Source organism: Dendrobates tinctorius, unplaced genomic scaffold (assembly GCF_039654945.1).
Source record: "Dendrobates tinctorius isolate UK_male_01 unplaced genomic scaffold, ASM3965494v1 ptg000028l, whole genome shotgun sequence".
Classification (NCBI taxonomy): domain Eukaryota; kingdom Metazoa; phylum Chordata; class Amphibia; order Anura; family Dendrobatidae; genus Dendrobates; species Dendrobates tinctorius.
In genome coordinates this window covers 83,777,518-83,799,080 of record NW_027361696.1, presented here as the reverse complement: position 1 = coordinate 83,799,080, position 21,563 = coordinate 83,777,518, and the positions used below count along the sequence as shown (strand labels likewise).

The following is a 21,563-nucleotide window of genomic DNA, read 5'->3' as shown; positions in this document are numbered from 1 at the left end:
ACTTGCTCACTGAGCCAGTGCACATGTCCTAAGTTCAAAAACAGTGCTCAAAGATACCTATGGAGCAGGCAGCAGCGGTGACGATGCATGCTCCAGGACCTGAAGCACGTGACATGTGTGTGTTTCTTTTAAATATTGAATTAAAAGTTATATTTTAGGGGTCTTTCCTTGCTGTGCTCTCTGGTTTAATATTTGATTTTGGAACCCCTTAGTTATTTTTTTTGAGGTTTTCTACTCTGAAGTGGAGTGTTGGGCAGTGGCCGGAAGGATGGAAGTTGTTGGGCTGTACGAAAAATTTGGCATTGTTGGAATTGTTTCCTATCGTGGTAGCTGTTTCAGTTTCGTGTGCAATGTTTGCAACCGGAGGGCGAGATTTCATTGTGACAATGCAAGTGTAGTCTCGGTAATTAACAGTTTGTCAGCTTCATCTCCTCCAGTAATCAGATTGGTTAGAGTTTTGGTTCTTTGGTGTCTGGAGTTGAATGCTTGGATTTCTGCAGTGCATGTTCCGGGTGTTACAAACTCAATAACAGATTCTTTGTCTCGTTTTCAGTGGGGGTGTTTTCGAGAGTTGGCGCCAGGAGCGGATGCCTCGGGCGTGGAATGCCCTTCTTATCTGTGGCAAGTGATTTCGGAAGAGCAGGAAGATTCATTCAGGAATCGGTATCGAACCAGACCTGGTCATCATATGAATCCTCGTGGCGAGTATGGCAGAGTTGGGTGTCAGAATGGGGTGGGGTGGAAACCGAGGATGATAAGATGTTGGATGTGTTGTTTTTAATTGGAAAGGCGGCTGACATGGGTTGGTCGATTTCTAAGGTGAATAAATTTATAGCGGGTTTGGCATTCAGTTTCAAATTGCAAGGATCGACAGACGTTACGAAACAATTTTTGGTTAGACAGGCGTTGCGAGGTTTTCGTAGGGGTAATAAAATTTTTGATAAGCGTAGGCCTATTTCGTTCAGTATGTTGGAAGGGTTGGGTAGAGTCTTGGAGGGTATTTGTAGTTCTGGGTTTGAGTTGGCGTTATTTAGGCTAGCTTTTTCTTTGGCTTTTTTTGGAGCAATGCGAATCAGAGATGTAGTGTCCCGTAGCAGGGACAAGGCCAGAGGTGTGTTGGCAGATGATGTGGAGCTTTGGGCGGGGGGCATTGCTTTTTGGATTCGATGTTGAAAAACCGATCAATTGGGGAGAGGTAGGCGGGTAGTGTTGGGGCAAGTTGAGGGTTCGCTAATGTGCCCACGGAGGTGTTTGGAGTTGTATTGGGTTGAGTGGTCAGGTAGAGTGGGCCCTTTGTTGTGTCATGCGGACGGTACATATTTGTCTCGTTTTCAGTTCATCGCGGTCTTGAAGAAGGGACTGTTGGAGCTTGGTCTCCCCCCGGGTATGTATGGGTCCCATTCTTTTAGGATCGGGGCTGCTTCTGAGTCTTGGTTTGGGTGCCGAGGTGATCAGGAGAATTGGCAGGTGGAGGTCTGATCATTATTTATTGTATGTTCGGCATTAATTATGGTGGTTGAATGTTAAGACATTTGTTTGCAAATTCTGTTATATTTTTTCAGTTGGTGACCCCTTTCTGGCCTGGATATTTGGACACTCATATGTGTATTGGGGGGCGCTACGAGCTGACGCAAGGCCAGATGGTAGGCAATTGGGTTTTGGAAGGGAGCAGGTGGTGATTCGCTGGTTGGGTTTTTGAGGTATGGTGTGGAGTAGGGTACTCTCAGAATTTTCTAAGGACACTCGTCTTGATAGACCTCCTGACATTCTTGTTATACATGCGGGTGGTAATGATTTAGGGGTTAGGCCTGTGAGGGAATTAATCAGGGACATACGTTTCGACTTTCTGAGGATGTGGACGTCTTTCCCGAATGTGGGGACTGTGTGGTCAGATATTGTACCCAGAAAAAAGTGAAGGCAGGCAAGGTCTTTCAAAGGGATTAATAGGGCTAGGATGAAAATAAATCGAGCAGTATCCGGTTTTGTATCTAGGAATGGGGGTTTTAGTGTTAGGCATTTTGAATTGGAATCGGGTGTCGGTAATTTTTGGTTGGATGACGGGGTTCATTTAAATCCAATTGGAATTGATTTGTGGGCATTGGCGCTGCAAGAAGGGATAGAGAGGGCGTTGGTGGCTTTGGGGCACTCACGAGCCTGAAGTGGTCAGGGCTGTTCGTGGTTGGCGGGGGGGTGGGGTTCTTGGAGTTGACGAGGATTGGTCAGGGAAGGAATTGGAAGTAAAATTCTCGGCAGTTTTAAAATGGTATGGAGTGGATCTGGCTTTTGGTTATGGGCTCTGGACGGGGTTTTACCTCGGGAACTCTGGTGGTTAGTCTCCCGGAATGGAATGTACGGTGCCCTCGAGCTGGGGATGGACGGCTGAGGGTAATATGGTGGTCGAGTTTTCCCATTGGTTTTGGCCAAAATGTTTTAGCCAGATCTTTTAGCTCCAAGAACCCTCCCCTTATATTTTTTACATTCTGATTATATATTATTGCTTATTGATACATGTTATTGTTCGTTAATAAAATAGGCCGCTGTGGCCAAAAATTATCCAAAGAATTCAAGTTGTAGCGTGTTTTATTTTAGTAGCGGGAATATTGGTGGGAGTGGGGTTCGGATTGGAAATGGAAAAAGCTGTACTCGCCATATGCGGTCATACAATGTCAGATACCTTGACAGCACTCCCTGTAAATTAAGGCAGAGGATTAATGAGCATACTCCAGACTACACGAACCCTAAAGCTATTAACCATTCCAAAGTATTTCAGCATTTTCTAAAAGAATGTAATGGTGATTTAAAGAACTTCCAGTTCTATGGTATAGAAAGGGTGAATTGTTCTGCTGGAGGTGGGGATCGTAAAGAGCTTTGCTGAACTGCAAAGTGTATTAGATACTCATGCTAAATACTTCTTACCCTGAAGGTCTAAATAGATGAACAGATTAAAGTCTACATTATTAATCTATGTAAACTTAATAAATTATATATACGATGCTCCTTGTTTTTAATTTCTCTTTTTTTATAACAGTTTCTCTTGTCGTAACACATCTGCTAATTAGATTATTCATTGTGTATGTGTAGGTGGGGTTCTTTGGGAGGGTTCTATATTCTACTAGAGCTTCATTCCAACAACAGGTCATAACAAAGAAGTTTGACTTCAAAACATGTCGACCAGGACTCTAATCTCATATCTCTTTTTGGGACCTTTTCCTTGGATGTTATTGCCGATTATTGGATGATGTAGATTCTTTTTGTGCAAAACCTTTTATCTATAGAATGAAACTATGCATTTTAATTGAAATGCTGGCTCAAGCTCTTTTTTTGTGGACTGCCATCCCTTGGATTTAGGATCCTGTGCACTCATGGATAGGTGAGCTGATCATATTCTTTATATGTCTGTTTTTTCATACTTTTGCAAATCAATGTATCGCATCAGCCATGTCATTTCCATTTCTAGGCCCTAAAAGTACTTTTTCAGGGCTAGTGTGTGGTTTTTATGAGTCTGGGAAACAAATAATTAGCATCAGCCATTTTCTTCCCATTTTTAGGCCAAAGACATAAGTTTTCAGGACCGCTGTGTTTTTTTTTTAGTACTGCTGCAAATAAATTAATCTACTCTTGTGCATCTCTTTGCGGGTAGTGTTTTCAAAATCAACTTCCAAAAATGAGGAGAGCATCAAATAAGGGATGTGACCGTGGTTCTGCAGGTGCAGCTACTGATGTTGGGGGTGGTGTAACTGATGTACGGAGAAGACATGCTTGTTCTGTACCTGTTACATGCACAATTCCAACACCTTCCTCTGGTGCACAACGTTATGTGTCCTTTCATAGGCCCGAATACTGCTGCACCAATGGTGGGGCCACAAGATGTTGAAAAGGTGTTAGATTGGATAGCTGAAAGTGGCTCTTTTGTATTATCTTTCACTCCCGTGCAGAAAGTGCACAGTTGGATCCTGAGGACTATAGTAACATAGTTAGCAAGGCTAAAAAAAGACATTTGTCCATCCAGTTCAGCCTATGTTCTGTCAGAATAAATCCCCAGATCTACGTCCTTCTAAAGAACCTAATAATTGTAAGATACAATATTGTTACGCTCCAGGAAGACATCCAGGCCTCTCTTGAACCCCTTGACTGAGTTCTCCATCACCACCTCCTCAGGCAAGGAATTCCAGATTCTCACTGCCCTAACAGTAAAGAATCCTCTTCTCTGTTGGTGGAAAAACATTCTCTCCTCCAGAGACTGCCCCCCTTGTGATCGTCACATTCCTTGCTATAAACAGATCCTCGGAGAGATATTTGCATTGTCCCCTTATATACTTATACATGGCTAGATCGCCCCTCAGTTGTCTTTTTTCTAGACTAAATAATCCTAATTTTGCTAATCTCTCTGGGTATTGTAGTTCCCCATCCCTTTATTAATTTGCTGCCCTCCTTTGTACTCCCCCTAGCTCCATTTTATCCTTCCTGAGCATTGGTGCCCAAAACTGTACACAGTACTCCATGTGCAGTCTAACCAGAGATTTGTACAGATTTGTTCAGTTCATCGCGGTCTTGAAGAAGGGACTGTTGGAGCTTGGTCTCCCCCCGGGTATGTATGGGTCCCATTCTTTTAGGATCGGGGCTGCTTCTGAGTCTTGGTTTGGGTGCCGAGGCGATCAGGAGAATTGGCAGGTGGAGGTCTGATCATTATTTATTGTATGTTCGGCATTAATTATGGTGGTTGAATGTTAAGACATTTGTTTGCAAATTCTGTTATATTTTTTCAGTTGGTGACCCCTTTCTGGCCTGGATATTTGGACACTCATATGTGTATTGGGGGGCGCTACGAGCTGACGCAAGGCCAGATGGTAGGCAATTGGGTTTTGGAAGGGAGCAGGTGGTGATTCGCTGGTTGGGTTTTTGAGGTATGGTGTGGAGTAGGGTACTCTCAGAATTTTCTAAGGACACTCGTCTTGATAGACCTCCTGACATTCTTGTTATACATGCGGGTGGTAATGATTTAGGGGTTAGGCCTGTGAGGGAATTAATCAGGGACATACGTTTCGACTTTCTGAGGATGTGGACGTCTTTCCCGAATGTGGGGACTGTGTGGTCAGATATTGTACCCAGAAAAAAGTGAAGGCAGGCAAGGTCTTTCAAAGGGATTAATAGGGCTAGGATGAAAATAAATCGAGCAGTATCCGGTTTTGTATCTAGGAATGGGGGTTTTAGTGTTAGGCATTTTGAATTGGAATCGGGTGTCGGTAATTTTTGGTTGGATGACGGGGTTCATTTAAATCCAATTGGAATTGATTTGTGGGCATTGGCGCTGCAAGAAGGGATAGAGAGGGTGTTGGTGGCTTTGGGGCACTCACGAGCCTGAAGTGGTCAGGGCTGTTCGTGGTTGGCGGGGGGGTGGGGTTCTTGGAGTTGACGAGGATTGGTCAGGGAAGGAATTGGAAGTAAAATTCTCGGCAGTTTTAAAATGGTATGGAGTGGATCTGGCTTTTGGTTATGGGCTCTGGACGGGGTTTTACCTCGGGAACTCTGGTGGTTAGTCTCCCGGAATGGAATGTACGGTGCCCTCGAGCTGGGGATGGACGGCTGAGGGTAATATGGTGGTCGAGTTTTCCCATTGGTTTTGGCCAAAATGTTTTAGCCAGATCTTTTAGCTCCAAGAACCCTCCCCTTATATTTTTTACATTCTGATTATATATTATTGCTTATTGATACATGTTATTGTTCGTTAATAAAATAGGCCGCTGTGGCCAAAAATTATCCAAAGAATTCAAGTTGTAGCGTGTTTTATTTTAGTAGCGGGAATATTGGTGGGAGTGGGGTTCGGATTGGAAATGGAAAAAGCTGTACTCGCCATATGCGGTCATACAATGTCAGATACCTTGACAGCACTCCCTGTAAATTAAGGCAGAGGATTAATGAGCATACTCCAGACTACACGAACCCTAAAGCTATTAACCATTCCAAAGTATTTCAGCATTTTCTAAAAGAATGTAATGGTGATTTAAAGAACTTCCAGTTCTATGGTATAGAAAGGGTGAATTGTTCTGCTGGAGGTGGGGATCGTAAAGAGCTTTGCTGAACTGCAAAGTGTATTAGATACTCATGCTAAATACTTCTTACCCTGAAGGTCTAAATAGATGAACAGATTAAAGTCTACATTATTAATCTATGTAAACTTAATAAATTATATATACGATGCTCCTTGTTTTTAATTTCTCTTTTTTTATAACAGTTTCTCTTGTCGTAACACATCTGCTAATTAGATTATTCATTGTGTATGTGTAGGTGGGGTTCTTTGGGAGGGTTCTATATTCTACTAGAGCTTCATTCCAACAACAGGTCATAACAAAGAAGTTTGACTTCAAAACATGTCGACCAGGACTCTAATCTCATATCTCTTTTTGGGACCTTTTCCTTGGATGTTATTGCCGATTATTGGATGATGTAGATTCTTTTTGTGCAAAACCTTTTATCTATAGAATGAAACTATGCATTTTAATTGAAATGCTGGCTCAAGCTCTTTTTTTGTGGACTGCCATCCCTTGGATTTAGGATCCTGTGCACTCATGGATAGGTGAGCTGATCATATTCTTTATATGTCTGTTTTTTCATACTTTTGCAAATCAATGTATCGCATCAGCCATGTCATTTCCATTTCTAGGCCCTAAAAGTACTTTTTCAGGGCTAGTGTGTGGTTTTTATGAGTCTGGGAAACAAATAATTAGCATCAGCCATTTTCTTCCCATTTTTAGGCCAAAGACATAAGTTTTCAGGACCGCTGTGTTTTTTTTTTAGTACTGCTGCAAATAAATTAATCTACTCTTGTGCATCTCTTTGCGGGTAGTGTTTTCAAAATCAACTTCCAAAAATGAGGAGAGCATCAAATAAGGGATGTGACCGTGGTTCTGCAGGTGCAGCTACTGATGTTGGGGGTGGTGTAACTGATGTACGGAGAAGACATGCTTGTTCTGTACCTGTTACATGCACAATTCCAACACCTTCCTCTGGTGCACAACGTTATGTGTCCTTTCATAGGCCCGAATACTGCTGCACCAATGGTGGGGCCACAAGATGTTGAAAAGGTGTTAGATTGGATAGCTGAAAGTGGCTCTTTTGTATTATCTTTCACTCCCGTGCAGAAAGTGCACAGTTGGATCCTGAGGACTATAGTAACATAGTTAGCAAGGCTAAAAAAAGACATTTGTCCATCCAGTTCAGCCTATGTTCTGTCAGAATAAATCCCCAGATCTACGTCCTTCTAAAGAACCTAATAATTGTAAGATACAATATTGTTACGCTCCAGGAAGACATCCAGGCCTCTCTTGAACCCCTTGACTGAGTTCTCCATCACCACCTCCTCAGGCAAGGAATTCCAGATTCTCACTGCCCTAACAGTAAAGAATCCTCTTCTCTGTTGGTGGAAAAACATTCTCTCCTCCAGAGACTGCCCCCCTTGTGATCGTCACATTCCTTGCTATAAACAGATCCTCGGAGAGATATTTGCATTGTCCCCTTATATACTTATACATGGCTAGATCGCCCCTCAGTTGTCTTTTTTCTAGACTAAATAATCCTAATTTTGCTAATCTCTCTGGGTATTGTAGTTCCCCATCCCTTTATTAATTTGCTGCCCTCCTTTGTACTCCCCCTAGCTCCATTTTATCCTTCCTGAGCATTGGTGCCCAAAACTGTACACAGTACTCCATGTGCAGTCTAACCAGAGATTTGTACAGAGGCAGTATAATGCTCTCATCATGTGTATCCAGACCTTTTTTTTAATGCACCCTATGATCCTGTTTGCCTTGGCAGTCGCTGCCTGGTACTGGCTGCACCAGGTAAGTTTATCATTAACTAGGATCCCCAAGTCCTTCTCCATGTCAGATTTATCCAGGGGTTCCCGTTCAGTGTATAATGGTGATATTGATTCCTTCTTCCCATGTGTATAACCTTACATTTATCATTGTTAAACCGCATCTGCCACCTTTCAGCCCAAGTTTACAACTTATCCAGATCCTTCTGTAGCAGAATACTATCTTCTCTTGTATTGACTACATAGCTTTGTATCATCTGCAAATATCGATATTTAACCTTCTCCCAGATTGTTAATAAATATGTTGAAGAGAATAGGTCCCAACACCGACCCTGTGGTACCCCACTGGTCACAGCGACCCAGTTAGAGAAAATACCATTTATAACCACCCTCTGCTTTCTATCACTAAGCCAGTTACTTACCCATTTACACACATATTCCCCAGACCCAGCATTCTCATTTTGTGCACCTACCAACCTCTTGTGTGTTACGATATCAAAGGCTTTGGAAAAATCAAGATATACCACGTCCAGTGACTCACTTTGGTCCAGTCTATAGCTTACCTCTTCATATCAGCATGGGTTTATGAGGAATCACTCCTATCAAACCAATCTAATCAGTTTTTATGGAGGTAAACAGTTATTCTCATTGAGATAATCCAGAATAACATCCCTCAGAAACCCTTCAAATATTTTACCAACAATAGAGGCTAGACTTACTGGCCTTTAATTTCCAGCTTGACTTGTAGAGCTCTTTTTGAATATTGGTATCACATTTGCTATGCGCCAGTCCTGTGGAACAGACCCCCTGCACTCCGCAACGTCATCAGCGGCAAAGTCCACTGAGCCACCCATACGAGGATGCGTAAGCATGGCCAGGGTCTTTACATCTCCCTAATTGCCTAGTGGGTAAATGTAGTGGAGGCTGGGGCAGAGGCGGAAGATGATCTACCTCATGTCCTACCACGACCTAGTATTGTTGGATGTTTATCTGTCCAGGTTGCCTCCCCCTCCTACTCTTCTTCCTCCATCGCTTCCTCATTCTGTCATAGGAAGATCTGCACACCAACTTGAGCACAGTCAGGGGAAAACAAAAGCAGGCTGTTAAACTCCGCTGTTTGGGGAATAAATCCCACAATGCACAGGAGTTATGGACTGGGATTTAACAGCAGACAGATGAGTGGTTGCTGCCGGTGAAGCACTTGCCCGTCCTGGTGGTGTGCGATAACAGGTGAAATCTCGTAGCAGCTCCAGACTTGGCCTGTTTGATGTACATCCCTGACGCATGTGCTAAACTTGGTGGTGCAGAGCTCCCTAAACTACCCACACATGTTGGAGCTGCTGCTGAAAGTGCGGGCAGTGTGAGCACTGTCTGTGCTTCAGGCATCACTTCTGCCTTCCCAGTTACTGGCTGATATGCAAAGTACCAACAAAGTGGAACTCCACCTTGCATATACTAGAGAGACTGTGCCAGCAGCAGCAGGCAATAGTGGAATATCAGTCGCAGTATGCACTGATGAGCCACACTGCAGAACAACACCACTTCACCACCAATGAGTTGGCCTCCATGTGGGACGTGTATGCCGTGCTGCGCTGCTTTGAGAATTCCACCAATATAGCCAGAGTTGCGTTATTAGGCTATGTGCCCACGTATGCACAAAATTTCTGCTTCAAAACCGGACACCTTCCCAGAAAATGTGCGTTTTATTTCCGCACGTTTTTTGTGCGTTTTTGATGCATTTTTTTTGTGTGTTTTCTGACTCATAGAAAATAGCAAAAATGTGGACATTTCTGCAAAATTAATGAGCATGCTGCATTTTTGACTGCTAAGCGTTTTTGAAGCGGAAAACGCATCAATGTGCACAAAAAGTGCGGAATTCATTTAAAATGAATGGAATGCTTCTTTTATGCATTTTTGAAGCGTTTTGACTTGGACAAACACATCAAAAACCCTTAAAAAAAAGCGTACGTGGGCACACAGCCTCATACCACTTATATGCCTGCTGGAAAAAACAATACAGGCCATGATGTATGAGGTGGTGGAACAGGAGGAAGAGGAGCAGGAGCAGAGCCAATTCACACCATTATTAAGCCTGTTGTCCAAACATGGATTGGAGGGTGGGTTACTGCCCCAACATTGGCCAGGTACCAAACTGTACTACCAGGGCACAGTTTGGGAGGATAATGAGGAGGAGGCGGCTAAGGAAAAGGAACTGGATGACACTCAGATCAGCACACGGGCATCACTGGAGCTTGGCTGGGGAATACAGAGGGCCCAAATTATACACTTTCCTCCGAGGACAGCTTGTCATTGTCTGTTGGCAGCCTGGCATCCATGAGCCAATATATGCTTCGGTGTCTACGGAATGACCACTGAGTTACCCGTATTGTTACCAGTGCAGAATACTGGGCGGCCACCCTGAAGGATCTCCACTACAAAGAAAATGTACCATCACTGGAGAAGCATCACAAAATGCATGAATAAAAGCACACACTGGTAGAAAAATTACTAATGGCTTTCTCACCTGACAGCGGTGGCTCAGTGGAACAACAGAGCAGAGGAGGAAGTTGCCAGCACAGCTGGGACACTGCCAGCACCTCAGAAGGCAGGATTAGCATGGTCGAAATATGGAAAAACTTTATGAGCACACCACAACTTCTGGCACCAGCATATGATATGGTCTGTATGAGCAGGAGGCAACATTATAACAGCATGGTTGAATACTACCTGTTGACACATATCCACGTACTAACAGATGGGTCTGCCCCATTTAGCTTCTGGTTCTCCAAATTGGACACCTGACTTGAGCTTGCCCTTTATGCTTTGGAAGTGCTATTGTACTGTCAGAACGTGTATTTAGCACGGCAGGTGGAGTCATCACAGATACACACATTCACCTGTCCACATCCAATGTGTGGAACCTAATATTCCTTAAAATGAACCAGGCACAGATCCCACACAACTTGTCCATACCTTTGGATGATTAGACAATTATTACAGAAGCACCCAGCCATTCTTCAACTCTATTTGTCATTCATTTTATTTGGGGGCCTCCTCCACAAATATAAAACACCAAAAAACTGTGTTGGCTACCTCCTCCTCCTCTTCCATCTATACCTCAAGTCCACCTCCTCCTCCACTTGGACCTGTTCCTCCTGGTTCAAGATTTTTATTTTGTATTTCTACAATGGCTTAGGATAGGTAGGGACAGGGCGCAGCTTTAGTGAGGACCAGTATTAGGTTTTGCGTGTGTAAGTGTGTGTACACTCTCTATGTGTACACTGCACCCATCTCTGTGATAGTACCGTGCGTACCTAAAACATTTTAGAATCTTCAACTGATTGGTGGGAGTGATGTGAGTGTCAAAACTTTTTCTACTCTAAAGCCCCCATTACACACTGTGATATCGCTAGCAATATCGCTGTAAAGTCACCGATTTTGTGACGTTGCAGCGATATTACTAGCGATATCGCTGCATGTGATACTTACCTCCGACCGGCTCCCCCGCTAGTTATCGCTGGTCGCGCGAGAAGCTCCTGGATCATTCCTCGTCGGTTACTTCCTGCGGCGCTTCCTGCTGTGATGACGAGCGACGCGTGGAGCCGGGCGAAAGGACGCAGGATCGCCGCGTCTGACAGGTAAGTAGCGATCCCCGTCCCCAGCGATGTCGCTGGTGAGATCTGCCTGTGTGGCAGCTCACTAGCGACCACCTAGCGATGCACCAGCGATCCCGACCAGCGATATGACGCGGTCAGGTGGCAGATGCGGTTTAACAATGATAAATGTAAGGTTATACACATGGGAAGAAGGAATCAATATCACCATTATACACTGAACGGGAACCCCTGGATAAATCTGACATGGAGAAGGACTTGGGGATCCTAGTTAATGATAAACTTACCTGGTGCAGCCAGTACCAGGCAGCGACTGCCAAGGCAAACAGGATCATAGGGTGCATTAAAAAAAAGGTCTGGATACACATGATGAGAGCATTATACTGCCTCTGTACAAATCTCTGGTTAGACTGCACATGGAGTACTGTGTACAGTTTTGGGCACCAATGCTCAGGAAGGATAAAATGGAGCTAGGGGGAGTACAAAGGAGGGCAGCAAATTAATAAAGAGAAGAGGATTCTTTACTGTTAGGGCAGTGAGAATCTGGAATTCCTTGCCTGAGGAGGTGGTGATGGAGAACTCAGTCAAGGGGTTCAAGAGAGGCCTGGATGTCTTCCTGGAGCGTAACAATATTGTATCTTACACCATTACATTCTTTTAGAAAATGCTGAAATACTTTGGAATGGTTAATAGCTTTAGGGTTCGTGTAGTCTGGAGTATGCTCATTAATCCTCTGCCTTAATTTACAGGGAGTGCTGTCAAGGTATCTGACATTGTATGACCGCATATGGCGAGTACAGCTTTTTCCATTTCCAATCCGAACCCCACTCCCACCAATATTCCCGCTACTAAAATAAAACACGCTACAACTTGAATTCTTTGGATAATTTTTGGCCACAGCGGCCTATTTTATTAACGAACAATAACATGTATAAATAAGCAATAATATATAATCAGAATGTAAAAAATATAAGGGGAGGGTTCTTGGAGCTAAAAGATCTGGCTAAAACATTTTGGCCAAAACCAATGGGAAAACTCGACCACCATATTACCCTCAGCCGTCCATCCCCAGCTCGAGGGCACCGTACATTCCATTCCGGGAGACTAACCACCAGAGTTCCCGAGGTAAAACCCCGTCCAGAGCCCATAACCAAAAGCCAGATCCACCCCATACCATTTTAAAACTGCTGAGAATTTTACTTCCAATTCCTTCCCCGACCAATCCTCGTCAACTCCAAGAACCCCACCCCCCCGCCAACCACGAACAGCCCTGACCACTTCAGGCTCGTGAGTGCCCCAAAGCCACCAACGCCCTCTCTATCCCTTCTTGCAGCGCCAATGCCCACAAATCAATTCCAATTGGATTTAAATGAACCCCGTCATCCAACCAAAAATTACCGACACCCGATTCCAATTCAAAATGCCTAACACTAAAACCCCCATTCCTAGATACAAAACCGGATACTGCTCGATTTATTTTCATCCTAGCCCTATTAATCCCTTTGAAAGACCTTGCCTGCCTTCACTTTTTTCTGGGTACAATATCTGACCACACAGTCCCCACATTCGGGAAAGACGTCCACATCCTCAGAAAGTCGAAACGTATGTCCCTGATTAATTCCCTCACAGGCCTAACCCCTAAATCATTACCACCCGCATGTATAACAAGAATGTCAGGAGGTCTATCAAGACGAGTGTCCTTAGAAAATTCTGAGAGTACCCTACTCCACACCATACCTCAAAAACCCAACCAGCGAATCACCACCTGCTCCCTCCCAAAACCCAATTGCCTACCATCTGGCCTTGCGTCAGCTCATAGCGCCCCCCAATACACATATGTGTGTCCAAATATCCAGGCCAGAAAGGGGTCACCAACTGAAAAAATATAACAGAATTTGCAAACAAATGTCTTAACATTCAACCACCATAATTAATGCCGAACATACAATAAATAATGATCAGACCTCCACCTGCCAATTCTCCTGATCGCCTCGGCACCCAAACCAAGACTCAGAAGCAGCCCCGATCCTAAAAGAATGGGACCCATACATACCCGGGGGGAGACCAAGCTCCAACAGTCCCTTCTTCAAGACCGCGATGAACTGAAAACGAGACAAATATGTACCGTCCGCATGACACAACAAAGGGCCCACTCTACCTGACCACTCAACCCAATACAACTCCAAACACCTCCGTGGGCACATTAGCGAACCCTCAACTTGCCCCAACACTACCCGCCTACCTCTCCCCAATTGATCGGTTTTTCAACGTCGAATCCAAAAAGCAATGCCCCCCGCCCAAAGCTCCACATCATCTGCCAACACACCTCCGGCCTTGTCCCTGCTACGGGACACTACATCTCTGATTCGCATTGCTCCAAAAAAAGCCAAAGAAAAAGCTAGCCTAAATAACGCCAACTCAAACCCAGAACTACAAATACCCTCCAAGACTCTACCCAACCCTTCCAACATACTGAACGAAATAGGCCTACACTTATCAAAAATTTTATTACCCCTACGAAAACCTCACAACGCCTGTCTAACCAAAAATTGTTTCGTAACGTCTGTCGATCCTTGCAATTTGAAACTGAATGCCAAACCCGCTATAAATTTATTCACCTTAGAAATCGACCAACCCATGTCAACCGCCTTTCCAATTAAAAACAACACATCCAACATCTTATCATCCTCGGTTTCCACCCCACCCCATTCTGACACCCAACTCTGCCATACTCGCCACGAGGATTCATATGATGACCAGGTCTGGTTCGATACCGATTCCTGAATGAATCTTCCTGCTCTTCCGAAATCACTTGCCACAGATAAGAAGGGCATTCCACGCCCGAGGCATCCGCTCCTGGCGCCAACTCTCGAAAACACCCCCACTGAAAACGAGACAAAGAATCTGTTATTGAGTTTGTAACACCCGGAACATGCACTGCAGAAATCCAAGCATTCAACTCCAGACACCAAAGAACCAAAACTCTAACCAATCTGATTACTGGAGGAGATGAAGCTGACAAACTGTTAATTACCGAGACTACACTTGCATTGTCACAATGAAATCTCGCCCTCCGGTTGCAAACATTGCACACGAAACTGAAACAGCTACCACGATAGGAAACAATTCCAACAATGCCAAATTTTTCGTACAGCCCAACAACTTCCATGCTTCCGGCCACTGCCCAACACTCCACTTCAGAGTAGAAAACCTCAAAAAAAATAACTAAGGGGTTCCAAAATCAAATATTAAACCAGAGAGCACAGCAAGTAAAAACCCCTAAAATATAACTTTTAATTCAATATTTAAAAGAAACACACACATGTCACGTGCTTCAGGTCCTGGAGCATGCATCGTCACCGCTGCTGCCTGCTCCATAGGTATCTTTGAGCACTGTTTTTGAACTTAGGACACGTGCACTGGCTCAGTGAGCAAGTGCAGTGCGGTGTTCCTGACAGACATACCCTGATATTTTATGTGGGTTATTTACATACTTTGTATATTTCTGTTTCTCACAGTGTGCTTGTTTATACTATACAGGCTTGTCCTGAGGTTTCATTGAGTGCTTTATTGCCACATTTTTTGCTGTAGACGTTTTTTTGAGGCATATTGAATCACATGTCTGCCCGTTAACAGCATTAAATATTGTTTTGACTACGAGATAAGTGTCAATAAGCTGCCTTAGCTCTCATTTTTCTGGTATTACTCCGAGATAAGATGATATTTTTCTGCGAGCGTGTTTACTACGAGATAAGTTTACAGCACTTTATATTAGTTTTTTTCGGTATTGTGGTGTATGTGTGTGTTTTTGTTTTTTGTGTCCCCCTTTTTGTATACGCAGGGTGGTCTAGGGCGTTACTAGGGACGCCGACGTTGAGCGGGGGTGCCATGTCGTCAACAACTAGGGTGCCAACCTCTGCGGTCAGGAAGGGCCTCATTAGGGCTGTCTAGGGCACTATAGTCTTTTTGCTCCTTCTGAGATTTATATTCAACCATATTTGAAATACATATTGATTTTTCTTTTGGACCCCCTGGTATTGTGTGTGATTCTACATGTGTGTGTTTCTTTTAAATATTGAATTAAAAGTTATATTGTAGGGGTTTTTCCTTGCTGTGCTCGCTGGTTTAATATTTGATTTTGGAACCCCTTAGTAATTTTTTTTGAGGTTTTCTACTTTGATGAGTATGGCTGGTTTCTTGTCGGGACCCATTGATACTAAAAAATGGCTTGATGATGCAAAAGAGGTCTTTTCTGAAGTAGATTCTAATTCTTTGTCTACTGCGGGTTCCTCTCTCAAGGCATTATTTGCTGAACTCCTTGAGGCTTTCAAGGAGAATATTAAGTCGCGGTGGGAGGTGCAATCACTAGAAAATTACATAAAGCAAAAAATTGTCCCACGCTACTTGAGGATAAATTTGACGCCAGCCCCTAGATGCAGAAATCCATCTTTACTTGGTAGGTGGGAGGACGAGGTGACTGCATTATCACTGCGTCTGATGCAAATATTATTAGAGGAGAAAAAAACCTTGGAAAAAACGTCTATAAGAGTAAAAGAATTCACTGAAAATATCCTTAAATTTAAGACAGCTGCCTAATTGTCTGGTAAGGAAGAAAACTTAAAAAATTCGGTTGAGAAGTATCAACTATATATTAAGGATAGGAAACATAAACAATTTGTAAGAGATACGGCAGAATTTAAGGAAAAAAGAGCATACCCGGGCTTAACTAATAGGGGTATTCCAACGGATATTTCATCCTCAGACATTGAATCCTCAGACGCAGAAGGTGGTTCTAAATTTAACACCTATAGACCCTACTATAAAAGTAGGGGACGTGGTAAGAGGGGTGGTTTTAGAAGATGGCAGGAGACAGATCGCTTTTATACGAGGAACTCCGAAAAACAAGATCCAAATTCCCCACGGATACAAACATGCCCTCTTCCTCTGCTTGCTCCTCTGCATCTTTTTTTAGAAACAAGGGGCCTAGTACCGTACAAGCTACGGGAGCGTACTCACCAAACACATTCAAAATAGATCATTCTTCTTTTCAAGAGAGAGAAGACAATCTGATCATTAATTTATCCTCTTACACTCTGTCTGATGTGGAAATAAGGGTCCTCAAGAGGGGTCTCTCTTTTGTCCCTACCACTAGTTTTGATTCTTTTGAGTGGATTAAAGATATCAACCTATTCACATGCAAACTTAAGTGGAAAATTTTTTTTGCGTTAAATGATAAAAATAAGTGTCAAGCACTTGGAATCTCTGAAAATGAATTGCCTGATGTCATGCTTTTGGCTGATATGGCCAAAGAGGGACAGAGAATTATAGGGGAAGGACCCTTTTCTGATTTGAAACCTAAAAGCAAAAAAATGCCACCAATAGGGGAAGTAAGTAGTACTGATATTTTTTTTACAGTTGGTATCTGAAGAGATCTGTAAGATCAATCCGAAAGTAGAAGGGGTCATACCTAATCTTCCCTTTCGTGAGAGAAAAGCATTAGAGGGATTAAGGAATAATGACCAAATCATAATAAAACCCTCGGATAAAGGGGGTAATACAGTCATTATGAACAGGGACAAATACATACAGATGTGCTTGACTTTATTATCTGACAGATCGACCTATGAGGTACTTAAGGGGGACCCCTCAAGAGATTTTGGCCTTAAATTGTCTAGACTATTAAAGGATGCTTTGGAATCTAAATTGATTTCTAAAAATGAATATGACTTTTTTGTTACCCAAAAAGCCGGTGGTGGCCACATTCTACTCACTGCCAAAGATACACAAGGGCCTAGAGCCTTTAAAAGGCAGACCAATTGTGTCAGGGATCGATGCCCTTTGTCAAAATTCGAGTGTTTATTTGGACAAACTGTTGAGACCTTTTGTGCTGTCTCTCCCCTCCTACTTGAGGGATACTATGGACCTTCTTAATAAACTTGAAGGAATAACAGTGGACTCAGGGACTATATTGGCCTCTATTGATGTAGAGGCTTTATATAGTAGCATTAGACACACTGAGGGCCTGAAAGCGACCAAACACTACCTCAGGGTGAGGGGAGTACATTTTGGTGCACATAATGATTTTCTGGTGGATCTCATTTATATACTGTACATCTACTCCCTGTACATTTGGAATACAACAAATATATACCATATGCATTTGTGTCATTTTATATCCTGGCAGCTGCATTCACACACATCCACCGCCCTGGCATTAACTCTATACACTCCATCCATATCGGCCCCTCGCTCCTTTCCTCTCCTATGTATAGCACTCATGCTCTTTTCACATTGTTAAATTGCACAGATCCAGTCAGTCCCACCATTCAACATAAGAGACGCTCTCACAAATCACTTAACCATCTGCTCACTCTTTCTATTCCTCCTTCTCCTAGTCGCAGGAGACATTGCTCCCAACCCTGGTCCCCCATGTTATAGAAAGTCAAACCCCCCAACTGCTACACTCAGAAACCCCTCTAATCTTATTAATATTCCCTGCATGCCATCTGTCTCTCTTAATTGTGCACTTTGGAATTCTCGCTCAGTGTGTAACAAACTCTCCTTCACTCATGACTTTTTCCTTTCTAATTCTCTTAACCTCCTGGCTCTTACTGAAACCTGGATCCAGCAGTCAGACACTACCGCTGCTGCTGCTCTTTCATATGGGGGACAACATTTCTCTCATACCCCAAGATCAGACAATAGAGCAGGTGGAGGTGTTGGTCTGCTTCTATCACCACCTTTCAGGTTATCCCTCAACTACCCTCACTAGTCTTCCCTTCTTTTGAGGTCCATGCCGTCAGACTATACACCCCCTTCTCCATGCGAGTGGTGGTGGTATATCGTCCTCCCGGCCCCTCCCATCAGTTCCTGGATCATTTTGCCACTTGGCTTCCACATTTTCTCTCCTGTGACATCCCTACCCTCATCATGGGAGATTTCAACATCCCCATTGCTCTTCCACTCTCCCCATCTGCTACTCACCTTTTATCTCTAACCTCCTCGTTTGGCCTTTCTCAGCTTACTAATTCTCCAACGCATGAAGACGGAAATCCCTCGACTTGGTCTTCTCTCGGCTTTGTACAGTGGATGATTTTGCAAACTCCCCTCTCCCGCTCTCTGACCACAATCTTCTTTCATTCTCTATCAAGAACTGCCAGGCTGCTCAGGTCACCCCCACTGTCCATATTTATAGAAACATACAGGCCATTAACACCTAGAAACTTATGAAGAACTTGCAGTCTTCATTGGCCCCTATCTCCTCCCTCTCATGTCCTGATTCTGCATTAAAGCATTACAATGAAACACTTCAAAGTGCCCTGGATGAATTTGCACCCCCTATAAATAGAACACCACAACACAGATGGCGACAACCCTGGCACACCCTGCAAACACGTTTCCTGCAGCAGTGCTCCAGGTGCGCCGAACGTCTGTGGAGAAAATCCAATCTACACAAAGATTTCATCCATTATAAGTTTATGCTTCGAACATACAACACTGCCCTTCACCTCTCCAAACAAACCTGTTTCAACACCCTCATCACCTCACTGTCCAATAACCCGAGACGTCTCTTTGACACTTTTCATTCTCTGCTCAACCCAAGAGTACAGGCCCCAACCACGGAGCTCCGAGCTGACGATCTGGCCAATTACTTCAAAGAAAAAATTGACCAGATTCGACAGGAAATTATCTCCCAATCACCTCATACCATGCACTGTCCTCCCTCCCCCACTGCATCTAGCTCACTCTCTGATTTTGAACCAGTCACAGAAGAAGAAGTAAGCAGGCTCCTTGCATCTTCTCGCCCAACCACTTGCACCAGTGACCCATTTCCGTCACATCTCCTCCAGTCCCTTTCCCCTGCTGTCACCCCTCACCTAACTAAAATATTTAACCTCTCTCTCTATTCTGGTATTTTTCCCTCCTCATTTAAGCATGCCATCATACATCCACTACTTAAAAAAACCATCCCTCGACCAAAACTGTGCCGCTAACTATAGACCTGTCTCTAATCTTCCCTTCATCTCTAAACTCCTGGAACGCCTGGTCCACTCCCGTCTGATCCGCTATCTCTCTGATAACTCTCTTCTCGACCTGCTCCAATCTGGTTTCCGCTCTCTACACTCTACTGAAACTGCCCTCACTAAAGTCTCTAATGATCTACTAACAGCTAAATCAAATGGTCATTTCTCCATGCTAACTCTCTTGGATCTCTCTGCAGCATTCAACACTGTGGATCATCAGCTCCTCCTCACTATGCTCCGTTCCATTGGCCTTAAGGACACCGTTCTCTCCTGGTTCTCCTCCTATCTCTCTGACCGCTCCTTTATGTATCTTTTGCTGGCTCCTCCTCCTCTCACCTTCCCCTTACTGTTGGGGTTCCTCAAGGATCGGTTCTAGGCTCCCTCCTCTTCTCCTTGTACACTGCCCCTATTGGTCAAACAATCAGTAGATTTGGTCTCCAGTACCATCTCTATGCTGATGACACCCAATTATACGCTTCTTCTCCTGTCATCATGCCAGCCTTTCTAGAAAACACTGGCGATTATCTAAACGCTGTGTCTAACATCATGTCCTCACTATATCTGAAACTGAACCTGTCAAAGACTGAACTCCTTGTATTTCCTCCCTTTACTAATGTACCTATACCCGACCTTGCCATTTCTGTGTGTGGTTCCACTATTACTCCCCAGCAACATGCCCGCTGTCTTGGGGTCATACTTGACTTCGAGCTTTCCTTCGCCCCCCACATTCGATCACTGGCTCGCTCTTGTCATCTGCACCACAAAAACATCTCTAGAATTCGACCTTTTCTTACTTTTGAGTCTGCAAAAACTCTTACTGTTTCTCTTATTCATTCTCGTCTCGACTATAGTAACTCTCTTCTAATCGGTTTCCCTCTTACCAAACTCTTCCCTCTCCAATCTGTCTTGAATGCTGCAGCCAGGATCATATTCCTCACCAATCGTTACACCGATGCCTCTACCTTGTGCCTGTCATTATACTGGCTACCCATCCACTCCAGAATTCAGTATAAACTTATTACCCTCACCCACAAAGCCCTTCATGGCTCAGCACCACCCTACATCTCCTCCCTTGTTTCAGTATACCACCCTACCCGCGCCCTCCGCTCTACTGATGACCTGAGGTTAGCATCCTCAATAATCAGAACCTCCCACTCCCGTCTCCAAGACTTTGCACATGCTGTGCCAATTCTTTGGAATGCGCTTCCCAGGTCAATATAATTAGTCCCCAATCCCCAAAATTTTAAGTGTGCCCTGAAAACGCATTTATTCAGACTGGCCTATCGCCTCAACACATTAACCTAATCTATCCCTGTGTGGCACAGCCAAAAGTTTTACCATAACCAGGTTCCCCGCATCATGTTCCCACATACTTTATGCATCCATTAGCCCTCTGTGTCTGTACTGTTACACACTTAACATTATGGCTGGTCCATACAATCAGGGCAACTGTTACCACCCACCTTTCGTGTCTACCTCTTTCCTCATAGACTGTAAGCTTGCGAGCAGGGCCCTCATTCCTCTTGGTATTTGTTATAATCTATGTGATTATTGTTATGCTGTAATGTCTATTGTCTGTACAAATCCCCTCTGAAATGTAAAGTGCTGCGGAATATGTCGGCGCTATAGAAATAAAATTTATTATTATTATTATCTCCTCGAATTTGTATTATGCCATAACTACTTCCTTTTTAATGGCAAATATTACCACCAGCTCAGGGGCACAGCATTGGGGAGCCCCTGTGCCCCCACTTATGCTAATTTGCTCCTGGGCTGGTGGGAAGAAACTGTTGTGTTCAGGGACGAGGATGTCATCTGGTCACCATGAATATTATTCTGGGGACGTTATATCGATGACATCCTCGTCCTTTGGGCAGGGAGTGGGGAATCCTTTGGGGAATTTGCTAACATCCTAAATAAGAATGATTTGGGTCTCTTCTTCACCTATGAGGTGGGAGGGGACCGGATCAATTTCTTGGATTTGACTATCTCCGTCTCAGGTGATGGCCTGTTGAAAACATGTCTCTATCGGAAACCGACCTCAACCAATAGTCTATTGAGATGGGAGAGTCACCACTCTCCTCCTATGAAATGCGGGATTCCTAGGGGGCAGTT

The 21,563-nt window shown here is 43.9% G+C and overlaps 1 protein-coding gene across 3 annotated transcripts in view; it reads left to right on the top strand.

The window, feature by feature from the left end:
- Window positions 1-21,563, top strand: part of LOC141085602 (galactoside alpha-(1,2)-fucosyltransferase 2-like) — a 428,258-nt gene that overhangs the window by 87,781 nt on the left and 318,914 nt on the right. The window contains exon 1 of one of the 3 annotated variants that reach the window (XM_073571121.1): window positions 554-6,574. The exons of the other annotated variants lie outside the window; for them this stretch is intronic. The gene's annotated coding sequence lies outside the window, so the exon portion shown is untranslated. Of the gene's footprint in view, window positions 1-553; window positions 6,575-21,563 lie in introns of those variants that run through there. 3 annotated transcript variants of the gene reach the window in all.